General features: G+C 43.1%; 1 protein-coding gene across 5 annotated transcripts in view; it reads right to left on the minus strand.

Moving 5' to 3' along the window:
- LOC127585467 (potassium voltage-gated channel subfamily C member 1-like) overlaps positions 1 to 20,245 on the minus strand; it is a 202,438-nt gene that overhangs the window by 157,309 nt on the left and 24,884 nt on the right. The window lies entirely within an intron of this gene.

Below are 20,245 nucleotides of genomic sequence, written 5' to 3' on the forward strand. Positions count from 1 at the left end.
CCAGGACGTTACCTGGATTGGAGAGCATGTCTTATGAGGATAGGCTGAGCGAGCTAGGGCATTTCTCTTTGGAGAGAAGGAGGATGAGAGGTGACTTAATGGAGGTGTACAAGAGTGGTCAGTCAGAGACTTTTTCCCAGGGTGACAATGGCTAACACGAGGGGACATAATTTTAAGGTGATTGGAGGAAGAAGATATAAGGGGATGTCAGGGATAAGTTCTTTTTACACAGAGAGTGGTGGGTGCGTGGAATGCACTGCCGGCAGAGGTTGTGGGTGCAGGTACATTAGGGGCATTTAAGAGACTCTTGGATAGACACATGAATGATAGAAAAATAGGGGGCTACGTGGGAGGGAATGGTTAGATAGATCTCAGAGCAGGATAAAATGTTGGCACAACATTGTGGACCTAAGGGCCCCTACTGTGCTGTAGTATTCTGTGTTCTATGTACTTGGATATAGGGGGAGAAATTTCTCCTCAGTCAAACATGCCAAATGCACAATATAGTAGCAACCATGCTTTGAACCCCAGTTCCAAAATTTTGCTGATGTCAATCAAATTTCCAAATCAGTGCACAATGCACAAGGTACTATGTTGTGTGTCTAGTTCACAAACAATTTCTCACCCTGTGGAGATGTACCACAGCAGAATGGGACTGTTCCATTACCACCTCATTCAGCCCACATCCCGCCGCTCTTTCCCCCTGTTGCTGAAGATATTTCTCCTTCGAGCGTTCATTCCATTCCCTTTGGAAAGTGACGCTTGAATCTGCTTCCACCATCCTTTCAGGCAGCACGCACCAGATCCCAACAATTCACTGTGTGAACAATAACTCTCGCTATCTCCCCTAAATTGTCTCCAATAATATTAAATCCATGTCCTCTGTTACTAAGTTCCCACCTGTAAAACTGTTTCTCCATCCTTGCTCTGTCTTAACCCCCCCCCCCATAATTTTGAACAACTATTAAATGTCCCCTTGATCTGCTTTGCTGTTTTTAAAATATTGCTCTTTTATGTTAAGCTTAAAATAAAAATAAAGATCAAACAGCTCCAATGCAATGTCACTTTTTCCTCATTAGTCAGTCACTATATGGATCCTGAGGCAACAAGCAGTAAAGAAATTGAGTTTACAAAGCAAGTTGTCACTATCTCACAGCCAGGGAAGTATTTTTATAGTCAACATTGTAATGCAGCAACCTATTTAAACACAGCAAGCTCCCAAGAACAGTGTAAGAACTGGAAAAAGGGGCAGGATTGGCTCAATGGCTCCTCAAGCCAGCTCCATTGTCCAATAACAATGTAGGCGAGTGGTAGAATTTGGGGAGAGTCGATGGGAATGTGAGGAAAATAATATGGGATTATTGTAGGAATAGTGTAACTGGGAGCTTGAAACTCAATGAGCTGAAGGGCCAGTTTCATTCTGAATGAATCTGTGGCTCTTTATAAAACCAGAGTTCCTGGGAGAAACCCATGAAGTCACAGTGAGAATGTGCAACTCCACACCGACAGAGGTCAGGACTGAACACAGGATGCTGGACCTGTGAGGTAGCAGCTCTACCAGCTGTGCGCTGATGTCCATCAGAGAAGGACATCTGCCATGCTTACCTGCCTTGGCTAAGTGCACCTCTACACCCATTATATCGGTTGATCCTTAATTATAATCAGGCATGGACAATAAATGGCAGTAGTGCCAGTGACATCTGTATTCCATCAATGACTAAATTCAGAAGAATTATGGGGTATGTGGCTGGACTAGAAATCCAGAGGCTTGGACTAATGATCCAAAGACACCACTTGGAATTTAAGTAGAACTAATTCAATAAGTTTGGAATAAAATAATTAGTATCAACAAGAGTGATTATGAAACTACTGTAAAAACACATCAATCTCACTAATACCCTCCAACCAATTACATAGAACATAGAACTGTACAGCACAGGAACAGGCCCTTCAGCTCACGATGTTGTGCTGAACTAACTAAACTAATAATTAAACTAGTCCCTCTGTTTACACGTCCATATCCCTCCACTCTCTGCACATTTACATGCCTATCTAAGAGCCTCTTAAACGCCTCTGTCGTATTTGCCTCCACTACCACCCCTGACAGCGCATTCCAGGCACCCTATTTCAGGCACTCTATGTAAAAAAACTTACCCCGCACATCTCCTTTGAACTCACCCCCTCTCACCTTAAATGCATGCCTTCTGGTATTAGACATTTCGACCCTGGGAAAAAGATACTGGCTGTCTACTCTGTCCTTGAACCTTTCAATGAGATTGTGGATGATCTGCCATTTTCCTGCCCAGCCTATATGTGTCAAGACCAAGACTGGCTGTCTCTTAACTACCCCCTGAAGTAGCTTTGAAAGGTCAAGGGGCAATTAGGGATGGATAATAAGTGACTGACACCCATATCTCATGGAAGTGCAAATTAAGAAGAGAGGCTGTGCTCCTCCTAGGAGTGTGGAGTGGTGCAGTCGCACAGTTAGTACAACTGCTGCCTGATAGCTCCAGTGACCCGGGTTCAATCCTGACCTCCAATGCTGTCTGTGCGGAGTTTGCATGATCTCCCTTCAACTGGGTGGGTTTCCTCAGGATGCTCCAGTTCTCTCCCACATCCCAAAGATAGTCATAGAGTAATACAGCATTTAAACAGGCCCTTCGGCCCAACTAGTCCATGCCAACCATGGTGCCCATGAAGCTAGTCCCATTTGCCTACGTTTGGACCATATCCCTCTAAACCCCCCCTATCCATGTACTATCCAAGTGTCTTTTAAATGTGCAGGTTGGCAAGTTAATTGGCCACTGTAAATTGCCCCTAGTGCGTAGGTGAGTGGTAGGATCTGGGAGGTTCTAATGGGAATGCAGGGAGAATAAAATGAATGAGAGCTGATTGGTGTAAGTGAGAGCTGATGGTTGGCATTGACTCAATGGGCCGAAGGGCCTGTTTCCATGCTGTATGACTCCATGACAAGACTGCGTGCTAGCACAGCTGTCTTTGGAGATCAGTAAGTTGACATCAGTACTTCATCAACAGGGATTGTTTTCGAGCTCCCACCTACATTCTGGAGCACTGCGATGAGCCTTATAATTTCAACACAAATAAAGTACAACTACAAGAATCATGATGATACATCTGCAGCTCGACGCTGTCTTGGAAACTGCTGTTGCCTCGAGAAACAAGTGGGTCTGTTCTAAGCCATAGTAATAATATCTCACCTCCTCACCCTCTCTGGTAATACGACAACATCACGGCATTCCCCATGGGCTAATTAGTAAAAGTGTCAGAGGGAAAACAAATTCAGAAATTGCCAAGCTTAATACTTGAAGAAGTCACTGTTCATCACGATGTTTCTGCTGCAGCAAGCAGCTCCTAATAATTCATTTTTCTATATATTTTAGGATCACCAGCTTCCATGGAACCATAGAATAATACAGCACAATACAGGGCCTTCGGCCCACCATGTTGTGCCGACCCTTAAACCACCTAAGACTATCTAAATAGAATCATAGAACAATACAGCACAACACAGGCCAATGAGGACTGTTCCTGTGACACCCATTAACTGCAATGGAAAGGGAAATTGGTGCCATTTTATCAATTACTGCATGTGACCGAATGCACAGCAAGTCCCATTTACCGATCAGTGCTTCGTTTTCTGACCCGCATTGGACTCGCGGTTGGAAAATGCCTCAATTTTAAAATGTTTCAAACTCACCTCTGGTTTCACCCCTCCCTATCCAACCCTCTAATACCTCTGTGCTCCTCCAGTTGTGGCCTCTTGATCATCACCAAACTTAACCACTCTAGTCTGGAACTCCTTCTTTTCTTTCTCCTTTTAAGATGCTCCTTTAAGGTGGCAGAGCACTGGCACTGCAAATAGTGCTCCTTTCACACAAGTCCAGTGACCCTAATTCAACTCTGAGCTCCGGTGCTGTCTGTGTGGAGTTTGCATGTTCTCCCTGTGGCTGTGTGGGTTTCCCCCCAGGTGCTCCGGTTTCCTCCCACATCACGGAGACATGCACAGGGTGCCAGGAGTAGTGGTGGACAATAGTGGCATTTTAGATAGACACGTGAATATGCTGGGAATGGAGGGATGTGGATCATGTGCAGGCAGAAGGGATTAATTTGGCATCGTGTTCAGCACAGACATTGTGGGCTGAAGGGCCTGTTCCTGTGCTGTATGTTCTATGTTCTATGATCGATGTAGGTTGGTAGGTTAATTGCCTAGTGTAAATTACCCCTGTAATCAGGGGGTTGGTAATGGGATTGTGTGAGAGAATGAGTTACAGGAAGAAGGTATATAGGACTGGGATCTTTGGGATTGGTCTGATAAGTGGTATGGACACAATGGGCCAAATGGCCTCTTTCTACATTGTAAGAATATATTGGAAGTAAGACCTATTCTCTGAATCTAAGCCAATTGTAGAGGACCAGCAACTCATTTCTAATTATTGTATTCTCTGTGACTTTGAATGATCCTCTCCTCTGAAGTCCCTTGGGATATTTATGTAATATTAAAGGTGTATATAGAAGGAAAGCAAAAAACTACAGATGCTCAAAATATGAAATAAAACCAGAAGATGCTGGAAACGCTCAGTAGGTCAGGCAGCATCTGCAGAGAGGGAAACAGAGTTTAACAATTCTGGTTGCTGACCTTGCATCAAATCTCAAGCAGTTTGCTATCAGAGAAATTGCCATTGCTTTCATCGTCACTGAGGTGATTCGGGTTATTGAGTTAGTTTCTTTAGTGCATATTTCTGCGAGCAACTGCAATATAATTTTCTTCTTCAGTCTGTGCACCATCTCGTATTGCCAAGGGGGATTCTTTCCTACAGCCAATCAGAAAGCAACAATCACCTCATCCCTTATACAAGGGGTTCTAATTCCCCCAGGCCTCAAACACTAACAAACAAAAGTGTTGAAGGAAAATTAAACACACACAATTTAATTTAATACCTCCAATAGTGCCTCTCCTGAAAAATAACAATGTCTAGGAACTTTGGCAGTATTTCAGGCAGGAGGCTTTAGACTCCAGCTGTTGCACCTACAGGCCTGGGTTCAGGTGACCTGGATTTCACACCACAGCCCCTAAATTACCAGGGACACCTACATCAAACCCCACAGAGCTCCAAATATGTCAGCTCCAGGAGAATCTGAGCCAACAGGGAGAGGCTGGGTAGGCTCTATTCATTGGAGCATAGGAGACTGAGGGGTGATTTTATAGAGATGCCTAATCATGAGGGACAGAGATAGGGTAAATGCACACAGTCGTTTTCCCCAGCGAAAGGGAATCAAAAACAAGAGGTTTAAGGTGAAAGGGAAAAGATTTAAAAGGGACCTGAGGGGCAACTTTTTCACCCAGAGGGTGGTCATACCATCTACTATCGTATCAGCTACCATCAGGCAGGAGGTACAGAAGCCTGAAGTCCCACACCACTAGGTTCAAGAACAGCTACTTCCCTTCAACCATTCAGTACTTGAACCAATTGGCACAACCCTAATCATTACAGTTTAGCAACACTATGACCATTTTGATCACTTTACACTAAAATGGACATTTTTTTTGTTCTAATTGTGTTTTTTCTCATAAAAATTGTGTGTAATTTATGTTTATGTTTTTCTTGTGAATGCTGCTTATCTGATGCTATGTGCCTGGGATGCTGCTGCACACATGTTCTTGTGCATATGACAATAAACTTGACATTGGCTTTGTATATGGAATGAGCTGCCACTTGTTGAGGCAGGTACATTAACAACATTTAAAAGGCACTTGGATGTGTACATGGATAGGAAAGAGGGATATGGGCCAAATGCAGGCAAATGGAACTAGCTTAGATGGACATCATGATCGGCCTGGGCAAGATGGGCCGAAGGGCCTGTTTCCATGCTGTATTGCTCTACAACTCTAATAGTGGAGGACCAGTCAACATTGACTGGATTATCCATTCAGTACCTTTGCTGTTTGGCCACTCACAATGAATGGGGGACTGTTTCTATTCCATCTCCATTGGAGAATTCCATGGGAAGTGGGGTTGCCACGACTTGGCTATCAGTCAACCAAAACTGAAAGCCAAACCCACCTGCGGTCAGCACCAAAGTTTAGGGTTACCAACTTTCTGGACACCCCAGAAATTAAAGCTTGTTCTTTGATACTTGTTGGAAGTAAATCCTGGGAGCAAACTCCGAGGAGGTACTAACATACATGTTCAGAGCTTCACGCGAGCAAGGAATTCCATTGCACCCTGGCATATACTGACAATAAACTAATCAGAATCTGAGCCATAATAGGACAGGAGGAGGTCAAATGACTCACAGAATCTGTGACAGATCTCTGCAGAGCAATTCACTCACCAGAATTCCTTATTCCTTACCTATTAACTTTTCACCTTCAAATGCCTAATTTCTTTTTGAAGGCCACAATTGAACCTGGTTTGACCACACTCTCAGACTGTGCGTTCTAGATCATTAACAACCATCTAAATTGTTCTACGACAGTCATTAAAACTGACAAGTGATGGAAGGAAACTCACTGCAGCAATGAATCTTCACAGGGCCAATGCTGTGCTGGGCTTCAGTATGGATATTTGTGCTCAAGTCTCCGAAGTGGGACTAGAATTGTCTAGAAATTCACTCTATTTCTGCTATAAAATAGCCGGTTTAGTGCCATTGATGAGGGATAAACTTCTAGACAACAATCTTCTGTCTCCGAGGTGGAAATGCCACCTACTGAGCCAAGCTGACACTTTGAAACTTTATTATTTGTTTTTTGGGAATAATGCAAGAAAAAGGCCTGCTTGATTAACAATTGAGAATAATCCAATCAAGCCACTTGGAAGGCAGGACATTGGGTGATGGATTGGTCTGATGTCCAATGGGGGAGTGAGGGCTGGGTTGGTTGGAGGTCATGGAGGAACTTGTTTAGGAACCCCATCAGCAGAAAAATAAAATTTCTTTGAAACAGCAACTGGTTCTTGTTGCTATTGACATCAACTAACTTATTAAAGCTGGCACATCAGCCTCCCCTAGTGGTACACAGACACTACCTAACATTGCATTTACCCAGTATAACTTGTGACTAATTCTGTACAGCTGCAGAGTCTGTCGAAATAGCCCCAGTACCTTAAGCCAGGGACAGAGGTGAGATGGAGGGGAATATTATCCTGGCTTCCTGCTCCTGATCATCATCCAGTGACACCAACAGGTTTAAAAGAGAGACATGCATTTTTATAGCACCTTTCACATTGTTCTAAACACCTTACAGCAAATGTAATCGCCCGTTAGAAACAGGGCTGCTAGATTATGCACAGCAAGATCCAACAAGAAGCAATGTGTTAGTGACCACATAGTGAGATAGTTGATGTGTCGGTGTTAATTTTCCAAAGTTCCCTAAATTCAGGGAATGTTCCATCAGATTGGGAAATAATGAATGTAAATCCTTTATCCGAAAAGGGAGGGGGACAGAGAGCAGGGAATTACAGGCCAGTTTACTTAATATCTGTAACGGAGAAAATTTTAGAAGTTATCATCCAAGATGTTATAACAGGTGCACATAAAATTTCAAGGTAATCAGGCAAAGTTAACATGGTTTTGTGAAAGGGAGAGCACATTTAACTAACTAGTTGCAGTTCTTTGAAAGGACATGTGCTGTGGATAAGGGAAATGTGTGGATGGACTATATTTTGATTTCCAGAAGGCATTTGATAAGACATCAATGATTATGGGGAAGATGAAGGCTTGTAGTGTGGGAGGTAACATATTGACATGGATAGTAGATAGACTGGCTAACAGGAAAGGGTGGATAACAGGAAACAGAGAGTAGAAATAAACACGTCTTTTCTCTGGTTGGCAAGATATCTTGAGTGATGTACCACAGTGATTGCTGCTGGGATCTCACAGCATATAAATGACTTAGATGAAGACATCAAAGATATGTTTGCTAAATTTGCTGATGACGCTAAGAATATAGTTGTGACAAGGGCATAAAGGAGGCTACAAAGGGATACAGATAGGTTGAGTGGGCAAAGATCTGGTAACATGGGAAATTTTGTGTTTTGACAGGAAATAATTTTTTAAAAACATATTATCTAAGTAGTGAAAGGTTGCAAAGCTCTGAGATGCAGCGGGATCTGGGTATCATAATGCATGATTCATAGAAGGCCAGTATGCAGATCGAGCATGTAATTAGGAAACCTAATGGAATGTATTGTTTATTGCCAGGGGAACTGAATACAAAAATAAGGAGGTTATGCTTCAGTTACACAGAGCATTGGAGAACCGTGTTCAGTATTGAGGGTCCTTATTTAAGAGAATTTTAAATGCACGGGAAGTAGTTCAGAGAAGGGTTACATAAAAACTTAAGAAACAGGAACAAGAACAGACCAGTCACCTCTTGACCTTGCTCCAGCATTCAATAAGATCATGGCTGATCCAGTCTTGCCCCAATATCACCTTTCAGCTCTACCACAGAGCCCTTGATTCCCTTGTAGGTTAAATGCCTGTTAATCCCTGACTTGATTTTGTGCATTGGTTCTGCCCTCACAGCTCTAGTTTGAGATTTTCAAAGATTCACAACTTTGAGAGAAATTCCCTCCTCATCTCCATCTGAAAGGAGTAACCTTTTAATCTAAAACTTTGCCCCCTGGTTCTAGATAACCACATTGGGGATACATCCTCTCAGCATCCACCCTCAGAGAATCTTATATATTTCTGTAAGATCATCTCTTATTCTTATAAACTCCGTTGAGTACAAGCCCATTTTGCTCAACCTTTCTTCATACATCAACTTCTTCATCCCAGGAATCAACCCAATGAACCTTCTCTGCACAGTCTCCAATGCAAGCACATCCTTCCTTAGACATGGAGACAAAACTGTATGCAGTACTCCAGGTGTGGTCTCATCAGTGCCTGTAAAGTTCCATCACAACTTCCCTCTATTATACTCCACACCCCTTGTCATAAAGACCAACATTCAATTCACTTTCCTGATTACTTGCTGTACTTGAATGCTAACTTTCTGTGTTTCAAGCACTAGGACTCCCAGATCCCTGAGAGCTGCAACATTTTGTAGTCTCACTCCACGTGAATAATAATTTGCTCTCTCCTTCTTCCTTCCAAAGTGGCTAACCTCAAAAACAAAGAAAACAGTCTGCTGGAGGAACCCAGTGGGTCAGACAACATCTGTGGAGGGAAATGGACAGTGAACATTTCAGGTCGAGACCCTTCATCTGGATAACATATGTGTGCTCATCTTCCAACTTCTTGCCCACTCTCTCTGTGTCCTCCTTGGAAACTGCCAACCCACCTACCTTTGTATATCAGAAAATTTGGCTGCAGAACACTCGTCTAAATCCTCACTACAGATTTAATAGACATATCTGGAATGGGCAGGTTGCCATACGAGGTAAGGTTGGACAAGCCATGCCTGTATCCACTGGAGTTAATAATGAAAGGCAACTAAATTGAAACATACAAGTTCCTGAGAGGTCTTAGCAGGGTAGATGTGGAGAGGAGAATCCAGAACTAGGGTCACTGTTTAAAAATAAGAGGTTTTCCATTTAATACAACAATGAGGCATATAATTTTCTTTCAGTTGTGACTCTTTGGAACTCTCTTCCTCAAGTGCAGTTGAAGCAGAATCTTTGTATATTAGAGTCATACTTCTGTCCACCATGTCCATGGCGACCATCGAGCTCCCTTCTATACTCATCCCATTTACAAGCTGTAGTCCGTAGTATTTTTAATGCACAGATAGGTAGATTCTTAAGGAGTGAAAAGTTACCAGGGGTAGTGAGAAGGCAAAGTTGAGGTCACAATCAGATCAGCCATGATCTTTTTGAATGGCGCAGCAGTGGTCACTTCCTGCTCATGCATAAGGGTCCCTTCTGAAATGTTGACCATCCCTCTGCCTCCACAGAGGCTGCTTGACCGCTGAGTTCTTCCAGCAGTTTGTTCATTAGCTCCAGATTCCAGTATCTGCAGTCCTGTGTCTCCATTAGTCTAGTAAACCTCTCTGAACTGCTTTAACCCTTTGTTAGATAACGAGACCAATACTGTACACAGTACTCCAGGTGTAGGCTCACCAATGCCCTATGTAACTGAAGCATAATCTCCCTATTTTTATATTCAATTCCACCTCACAATGAGCAATAACATTTTGTGAGCTTTCCTAATTATTCAGCATACCTATATACCAGTCTTTTGTGAATCATGCACTAGGAGTCCCAGATCCCTCTGCACCTCAGAGCTCTGCAATCTCTCAGCATTTACATAATATGCTTTTTCATTTTAATTTTATTTTTTATTTCTCCTGCCTCTCAATGGAATTTGAATGGCAATCTGTGGGTTTAGCAGTGCAACAGCTATTCATTGAGCTTACACCGTGCTGCCTTGGCTAGAGGTGATTTTCGGCAAGTCTGAAAGATAGTCGTTGTGCAGGAGAGAGGAGTCATGGACTCTTGGACAGCACCTCATTTTCCGTCTTTGAACCTTGCTGCCTAACAGCATGAATATTGAATTCTCCCACTTTAGGTAATCCCCACCCCCCCCCCCACCTCCCCACAACCCCACCCCCTACCACCACGCTTCTTCTCCTCTTCCCTTTCCTAGCCTCTTTTTTTCTACCCTTTTTCCCCTCTCACTCCTTCCCTTTTACCCACCCCCGGTGGATCTGCTCTCCCCTCCTCCCCCACATCTACCTATCACTATCTCTTACCTGCATCTACCTATCACCACCTTGTGCCCATCCCACCTCCTCCTCTTTATCCACCTATCACTGCTCCTGCTTTTCCCTCCTATACATTGGGCTTCCCCTTTTCCTATCTTCAGTCCTGAAGAAGGGTCCTGACCCGAAACGTTGACCGCCTGCTTTTCTCCACGGATGCTGCCAGGCCTGCTGAGTTCCTCCAGCATCATCATGTTTTTCAATTACGGGCTGTCGCCGGGTTACGACAGGATTCTGTTCCTGAGAACCGTCTGTAACCCAAACTGTTTGTAAGTCGGGAGAGGGTCACAGGAACAGCGGCGACAGGAGAGTGAGCAGGCGCGGAAAGCACAGCCCCCAGCCGGCCTCACTGACTCGGTGAGTGAGCGAGTGAGTCTGCTCAGCGTTCCCGGCTCCACCCAGCCCCCGGTTGTTGCAGCTCAGGGAGGGAGGGTGTGGAGAGAAGGCACCCGGAAATCCCATGCTCCCACCCGGCAGAAGATGCCTGCAGCCCCGCAGCATCTAATAAATCCATCCCCATCCATCCCGCCAGTTTCCCAAAACCCTCGCTCGTACGTGTGGGCTGTCAGTAAGTCAGGCGCTCGTAACCTGGGGAGGACCTGTCCAGAGCACCATTACTAGTGCCATCATGGGCATGACATGTTGAACAGAGGCTCCTCACATCCTCCTGAGTGGATGTGGGAGATTCACAGCAAAGAATTATTGCAAAGAACTGGGGGGGGTTGATCCTCATCAGTATCATTAAAACATATTACCCAATCGTTATTGCATTGCTGCTTTTGGGAGCCTACTGTGCACAAACTGGTTCTTGCGTTTCCTACATTGTGATAATGCCCATAATTCAAAACTAGTTCCCTGGCTGTAAAGGAAGGCTGTGCAATGGTAAACGATGCACTGTAAAAGCCCATTGTTTTATTTATTGCTTACAAGGGCTCTCAGTCTTGCCTCATTGCAATCCTGGAAGCTGGATGACTTACAGAGACAGATTGGTTCTGCCTTACAGAGGAAGCGAGTGCCAGCAATTCAATCTTCATAAAGCACCTTGGAATGTTACTGAAAAATGTGAAGTGGTGCAATGTTAATCCAACTCCCTTTCTCGATACATCAGAAGGTTGGGCTATTGATAGCTCCACCAAAAGCCCTTGTCACTGTGCTGAATCCTAAACATCTAACCTCTTTCTTATTTATTCCCATTGGGGAACAACGTCAAGAAGGCTAATCCTTTCCTAACTACCTCCATTATGTTGAATCACAGAAGGACAGAATTTCTACCCATTCACTTTCATTGTTAGAAATACCATTGACCCTAAATGCCTCCCATTTATGAATACTGTGTGACCAAAGCCATTCCTGTTCATGTCCATTGTATACAATTCCAAGAGACGAGAGAGAATGTTGCCAGGACCAGAGAGGCTGAGTTATAGGGAGAGATTGGGCAGGCTAGGACTTTATTCCTTGGAGCGTAGGAGACTGAAGGGTGTATAAAATAACGAGGGGCACAGACAGAGTGAATGCACACCATCTTTTTCCCAGGGAAAGAGAATCAAAAACTAAAGGTGAGAGGGGAAAGATTTAGTAGGGATTTGAGGGGCAACTTCTTCATTGCAGAGGCTGGTGTGCATATGGAACAAGCCGCCAGAGGAAATGGTACAATAACATCTAAAAGACACTTGGACAGGTACATGGAAAGGAAAGGTTTAGAGGGATATGAGGAAATGCAGGAAAATGGGACTGGCTTATATGGGAATCTTGGTCGGCATGGACGAATTGGACCCAAGGGCCTATTTCCATGATGTATTACTCTATGACACTATGGACCAAACACCTTCCCATTCATAATCATTGTGTAGAGTTCCAATGGCCCAAACCCTTGCCATTCACAACCATTGTGTAGAGTTCCAATGGACCAAACCCCTTCCAATTCACATCCATTGTGTAGAACTGCAATAAACCAAGATGATTCCAATTCACTTGCACTGCGTAGAGTTTCAACGGACCAATCCCCCTCCAAGTCACTTCCAGAGTACAGGCTTCCAACAAGTTAAATTTTCTCATGTTCACTCATGCTGTCATGTATTCCCTTTCACCAACTAATGCAAAGCAACTGATTCTAATCAAAACAATTCTTTATTGAAAATCTAAACATTAATCTAAGTTACAAGTCTCTCAGCTGCCATCACTTACAGAGCAACCGCCAATCCTTTAAAACCTGGACGTTCACTTCATCCCAACAGTCACAGACAAAGCAGATAGGAAATGATTCCATCTGTCACATTGCCTCCTCTCTCTCCAGTTTAGTTTAAAAGCCTCGGAGAGATTCAAACTCAAGTCCTATAAATTGGACTCCATGGATTCTGTCCAGCTGAGAGGCAGTTTGGGATTCTTCCCAGTCAGATACAATGATCCATGTCGGTATTACGCCAGAGAGACAGCTTTACTGGCTAAGCGCTTTAGTGTAAAATCTGTGGATTTGTTCTGCATTTTCCATTGTTTGTGTTTAGAGAGTAGGGCAGAAAGTTGCAAATCATCTGTAAATACCAGTCGGTCAAAGCCCCATGGGAGCATAATCACATCGAGGCAATTTCACACATCCTGAGTCTGCTGCAAATGATTGACATAAGTATTCAACTTCCCTTCATATGAATTATCACAGGTTCCTAAACAGTGCAAAGTGAGGCGTCTGTACGCCAAATGGAGCATCGCTTTATCCTGTTAACATCCCTTGTCTGTCTACTTCCATCTTCACCAAGCAACTGGGCACCAATTACTCCACCCAAGGAGAAAGAAAGAACCCATGTTTCCATAGTGACTATCACTTTATAGCTAATGAAGTACTTTTTGAAGTATAGCCATTGTCATAGGTCCCTTTGTACTACATCGATGTACTTCAGTTTGGAATGATCTGTCTGGGTGGCATGCAAACAAAGCTTTTCACTGTACCTCAGAGCATGTGACAATGATAAACCAACAAGCCAGCAAATTTGCATGCAGCAAGCTCCCACACACGGACATCTGATAATTTGCTTGAGTGATGACAAACATTATGGCGTGAGAAATAGGAGCATGTGTAGGCCCATCAAGCCTGTCCCACCATTCAATAGGATTGCGGCTGATTGGTTCTTAGCCTCAGTTCCAATTTCGTGTCAAATCTCCGTAACCCGTTACTCCTCGAAAATCAAAAAATCAGCCTGTCTTAGCCTTGAACATATCCAATGACTCAGCCTCAACAGTTCTCTGCTGTGAGAACTCCAAAGATTCACGGTGCTCAGAAGAAATTCAGCCTCATCTTCATCTTAAATGGGCAAGCTATTATTCTGAAACTATGCCTCTTTTAGTTCTAGATTCCTCAGGAGAAACATCACCTCAGCATCTACCTTGCCTAATCCCCAAGAATCTTTTATGTTGCTTCTCATTCTTTTAAAGTCCAATAAGTGTAGGGCCAAATATTAGAACATAGAACATAGAACAATTACAGCACAATTCAGGCCTTTTGGCCCACAAAGCTGTGCCGAACATGTCCCTACCCTAGAAGGACCTCAAAGGACCTCAAAGTTCCTCAAAGGACAACCCTTTCACCTCAGGAATCAACAGTGAATCTTCATTCAATGCACATATATCCCTTCTTAAATGAAACCAAAACTGTGTCAAGTCTCACCAATGCCCATTACATTGTAGCACGGCCTCCCTACTTTTATACTCAGCCGCCCTTGTAATGAAGGCCACATTCCACTGGCATTCTTAATTACTTGCTGTGTCTGTAGGTGACTTCCTGTGTTTCACCTAGAACCCTCTGTACAGCAGCATCTGTAGTCTCTCCATTTGATCAATGTTCTTCTCTTCTGTTCTTCCTACCAAAGTGGATCACCTCACATTTCCCCACACTATCACCACCTGCCCAGTTTTTTTTACCTACTCCGTTAACCTATCTACATCTCTTTGCAGGCTCAATGAGTCTTCCTCACAACTTGCTTTCCCACCTGTCTGTGCATCATCAGCAAATTTACCCTCAGTACACTTGGTCCCTTCATCTAACTTATTAAAATATATTGTAAATAACTGAGGCTCAGCGGTACCCAATCGGTTACAGCTTTCTAATCATCTTCCTCAACTTGTGTTCAGCTGATTAGTTGGATTAACCATCCATGCTAAGAAATTACCCCCCAATTCGACGAAGTGTTATAATGCACCTTAGCTTTTTAAGGTGACACCTTACTGAATGTCTTTTGGAAATCCAGGTACATTACATCAATTAGTTACCTTTAATCCACCCTGCTTGTCTCATCCTCACAGATTCCCCTTCAAGCACGATTTCCCTTTCATAACACCACATGGATTCTGTTGAATTGTGTTATGATATTTTAAATATCCAGCCACCAATTCCTTAATAATGGGTTCCAACATTATCCTTATTACAGATATTAAACTAACTGGCCTATAGTTTCCTGCTTTCCATCTCCCTCCCTTATTACATGGGACACAATATTTGTGGCTTTCCAGTCCACTGGGTCCTTTGTAGAATCCAGGGAATGTTACAAGACTATAACCAATGCATCCAGAATCTCTGCAGAGATAGTTTTGGATCCTACGATGCAGGCCATCAATTCTGGTGTAACCCATCAGCCTTTGGTCCCAATACCTCTCTCATGTTAGTGATTATTTTATGTTCCCTTGGCTCCTGATTTTTTCCTATTACTGGGATGCCTTTACTGCCTCCAACAGTGAAAGCAGATACAAAATAACTTCTGAAAGTCTCTGCCATTTCCCTTACTCCATTAATTCCCCAGTCTCATTCTCTAAGGCACCAACATTTACTTTAGCTACTCCCTTCCTTTGTATGTATTTCAAGAAACTCCTACTGTTTTTATTTTTCTGATTGATTTACATCCCTAATCTGTTTTTTTTCCTCTCTTTATTATCTTTTATTAATCCTTTGCTGGTTTCCTAAAATCCCAATCTTCTGACCTACCGCTAAACCTCACATCATCTGCCTTTTTCTTCAATTTAACACCATTCTTAAGCAGCTTTCAATAGATCATCCTTCGCATGGAGTCTTTATTTCTCCAAGGAATAGATATTTTTTGAGAATTGGGAAATATTTCTTTAATCATCTACCGCTGCTTAACTACCATCTTATTTAATCTATTTTCCTGTTCAATTTCTTACCTTGTGATATTGTACTTGCCTTTATTTAAGTTTTTAAGGCACAAGTCTCATATCAAAGTTTCTCACTCTCAAAGTGGAATTATATGATGTTGTCAACACTCTTCCCCACAGGATTCTTTACAAAGAGGCCATTAATTGATCCTGCTCGTTATCCAATACCAGATCTAAAGCAACCTGTTCCCTATATTGTTTTAAGAAACTGTCCCAAATACTGTCTATGAACCTGTCCTCAAGGCTACTTTTGCAAATTTAATTTGAGCAAAATTTGAGGTCACTCCAGATGATCACAACTCCCTTTCTTAAACCCCCATTATTTCTGACTTACGCTTTTTCCTACATTTCAGCTGTTGTTTGACTGTTCACCCCAGTGACTCATTCCCCTCGCATTTCTTATCTCCTCCCAAACTGATTCTACATTTCGATCTTCCAAGCCAATATCCTTTCTCACTGCTGTACTGATTAATAGTTACCCCACCTCCTTTCTACATATTCTTCCAAAGTGTCACAAGTATTTAATTCCTAGACTCGGTCATCTTGCAACCACATCTCTGAAATGGCTGTCAGATCATGAACATTATTTCAATCTGTACTATCAATTCACCTACCTTATTGTGGATGCTGCATGCATTTAAATAGAGTCCTTAATCTTGCCCTTATTACTACTTTCCCTTGCTCTGACTCTATTTGCAGATGCATTCTTTTATGTTTGTACTTTGTCCATCCCCATCACTTTATGAATATTATGAACCATATTTTATCCTGCATTTAACCTTTCTAACTTTCTAAGTTTCCTTTCACCTGACCCACCCAGCCCCATTAGTCTACATGCAATAAACAAGATGCAGGAGGAATTCAGCATCTGTGGAGGGAAATGAACAGTCAACGTTTCGGGTTGAGATCCTTCATCTAGACAGGTCAGTTCAGGCCCACTGAGTTCCTCCAGCACCTTGTTTGTTGCTACAGATTCGAGCATCTGCAGTCTCTTCTGTCTCAATTCATCCTAATAAATCTTTCCTCACGTTGTTTCTGGTTCTTTTGCGATCATGTTAATTTTCTTTATCCTCTGATTATCAACAAATACCTCTGTCATCCAATTTCTTCTTAACTTATCAAAAGCATTGATTTTAAGCATCACTATTAAATCTCTTCTTAACCTTCTCTGTCCTATAGGAAAACAACCCCAGTTTCTCCAGTCTAACTGAATTCTCTCATCTCTCTCCAAAGCCTTGGAACACGGGAGACGGAGTAGGAGAGGATCCTCGAGATTGCTCTGCCATTGAAAAATATCATGGATCCTTTAGTCTCTCCCCCAATTCCATCATGCTGATTCCCCGAAAAATCAGTCTCAGCCTTGAAAATACACAATGACAGCATCCACAGTTCATGTAGGCATACATGGAACATGGAACAGTACAGCACAGGAACAGGCCCTTCAGCCCACGATGTTGTGCCAAACTAATTAAACACCTAACTAAATTAATCCCTTCCACCTACACAATGTCCATATGTCTCCATTCTCTATACACTCATGTGCTTACCTAAAAGCCTTTTAAACACCTATTGTATTTGCCTCCACCACCTCTATATCCTCTAGTTTTATCTACCTCAGATAAGGCACAAGTTTCCTGCAGTCTACCCTATCTATACCCCTCATAATTTTATACACCTCAATCATGGCCCCTCTTAACCTCCTCTGCTCCAGGGAAGACTGACCCAGCATCTCCAGTCTCTCCTCATAACTGAGACGTTCCATCCCGGGCAACATCCTGGTGAACCTCCTCCACAGCTTTGCCAGCACCCATCTCATCTCTAAAGTAAAAAAAAATTCCAGAGGGTCAAGAGCCTCCAGAGAAGAAATTTCTCACCATAGGCTTAGGTGGGCCACCCTTTATCCAGAGATTATTTCCTCGGTCTGGAAGCCCTCACTAAGGGAAACATCATTGATGCATCTGGATAGTTCAAAGACCAGAGAGCACAAAGCCTCCTAAGAAGTTTACGTTTCATTACTTTCCAAATGCCAGAGAGTCTGGGCCCATTCGGTGTAATTTTTCCACAAAGGACAACCGCACACTCCAAGAATCAATCTAGTGAACCTTTGCTACACTGACTCTTAGGCAGGAAACCTTTCCTTAAGTAAAGAGCCAACTTTCTTTCTTTCACCGCTGTTATAATGCAAGACACACAGTAGCCAGCCTCATGATGACTCTAATCTCTTTCCTATTGGTGTTAGTTAACCAGCATATCAGGTAGAACTCTTCAATATGGTAACTTGTGGGACCTTTTACATTTACCAGGAGGGAAGGCAGGACTTAATGCTTCATCCAAAAGGCAGCGTCTTTGGCAGTGCAGCACTCCTTCAGTACCACAATACAGTGGCAGGCTAACCCTACTGGCCTATCACACTTTTCAGTTGCTCTTACATCCCCTCCCCACTTTCTCAGCATCTTCTCAAAACTTGTTAAACCCCTATTTCCAGTTCTGACAAAAGGTCATGGGCCACAGATTCAGAGCCTCCACAGAGTCTTAGATGTTTCATCACTTTCTGAATTACAGAGAGTCTAAACCCATTGCAATCTGAGCTCAAAGGACAATCCTCATTCTAAGAATCAAAGTGCTGAACCTTCACTGCAATGACTCCAAGGCAAGAAATCTTTCTTTAAGGAAAGAGGTCCTTCCTTCCGAGAATTGAATGGAATATTCCAGTTGAGGCCTAACCAGTGCTTTATAGAAAGGTTTATCGTAACTTCACTTCTGTCCTCTATTCCTCTCTTAGTAAAACCATGAATCCCATGTGTCCCTGTACTAACATTCTTCTCAACTAGTTCAACATTGTTCTCTCTGACCCTGAGCCCTCTAAATGGCATCACTTAGTTTATTTATGGTTGGATCACAACTGGAGTTTTGAGTCCAATTCTTCCAACCATATTTTAGAAAGGACGTGAAGGTCCTTGAGAGGACGTAGAAAAGGTTTACTGGAATGGTTCCAGGGACAAGAGATTTCAGCTGCAAGGTTAGAACGGAGAAGCTGGGACTGTTCTCCCTGGAACACAGAAGTTTGAGAAGATGTTTGATATTGGTGTATGAGATTATGACGGGTTCAGATAGGATAAATACAAGGGGAGGCGCAGTGGTGCAGCTAGAAGTGATGCCGCCTCACAGCTCCAGATACCTGGGTTCGATCCTGACCTCCAGTGCTGTCGGTGTGAAGTTTGCCCATTCTCCCTGTGGGTTTCCTCCAGGTGCTCTGGTTTCCTCTCAAATCCCAAAGGCATGCACGTTGGTAAGTTAATTGGCCACTAGTGTAGGCAGGTGGTGGAATGGATGGGAATGTAGGGAGAATGGATTATAGGGAAAATTAGTGGGGGGGGAATGGGATTATTCCATAAACTGGCATAGACTCAGTGGACCAAAGTGGTCTCTCTTTATGTCATAAGAAATAATATGGAAACTTATTAGCAGGACTAGGGGCAAAAATTTAAAAAATGATGATGTGATAATACAGGGGGAGGAAGGGGGTGGCCTACTCCCCCTTACACTGAGAGTGGTGATGATATTAAACGTGGTCCCACCCCGGACATTCTCTCTTCTCCCCCCTCCCATCGGGCAGATGATACAAAAGCCTGAAAACACATACCACCAGGCTCAAGGACAGCTTCTAACCCACTGTTATAAGACTCTTGAATGAACCTCTTGTATGATAAATTGGGCTTTTGACCTCACGATCTACCTTATTGTCTGTCTACCTGCACTGCACTTTCCCTGTAACTGTAACACTACATTCTGCATTCAGTTATTGTTGTTCCTTTGTACTACCTCGATGTACTGACGTTGTGAAATGATCTGTCTGGATGGCATGCAAAACAACATTTTTCACTGTACCTTGGTACATGTTACAATAATAAACCAATTACCACAAAGATGCCAGACCTGTAATTGAAGGAAAATTATTCCCAGGTCTACAGGGAAAGAGCACAGAAATGGGACTAACTGTGTTGCTTCACAGGGAAACAGCAAGGACTCAATGAGAGAATGATTGCCTTCGGTACCAGAACTATTTAATGATTTGTCTCTGCTCATTCTTCCTACCAGATTGAAACTCTCTTTTCCGGCACCCTTGGGACCTGGCAGGTGCCGGGCCACAGAAATCGCCCCCGATCATCTTCCTCTGAGCAGGAGAATTGTTCTTTTTAACTAATAATACTCCCCAGATCACTGGTTCCCAGAATTGTCCATAACCCGAAGTTTCCATAAGTGGGAAAGGCAGCTGGCTGAGATGATGAAAGTTGCACTGGTACGTTAATTAGCTACAGATTAGTACAGATCTTAGTTAATTTTAGATCTTAGTTGGAATTAGTTAAT

The sequence above is a fragment of the Pristis pectinata genome, chromosome 33 (assembly GCF_009764475.1).
Source record: "Pristis pectinata isolate sPriPec2 chromosome 33, sPriPec2.1.pri, whole genome shotgun sequence".
NCBI lineage: Eukaryota > Metazoa > Chordata > Chondrichthyes > Rhinopristiformes > Pristidae > Pristis > Pristis pectinata.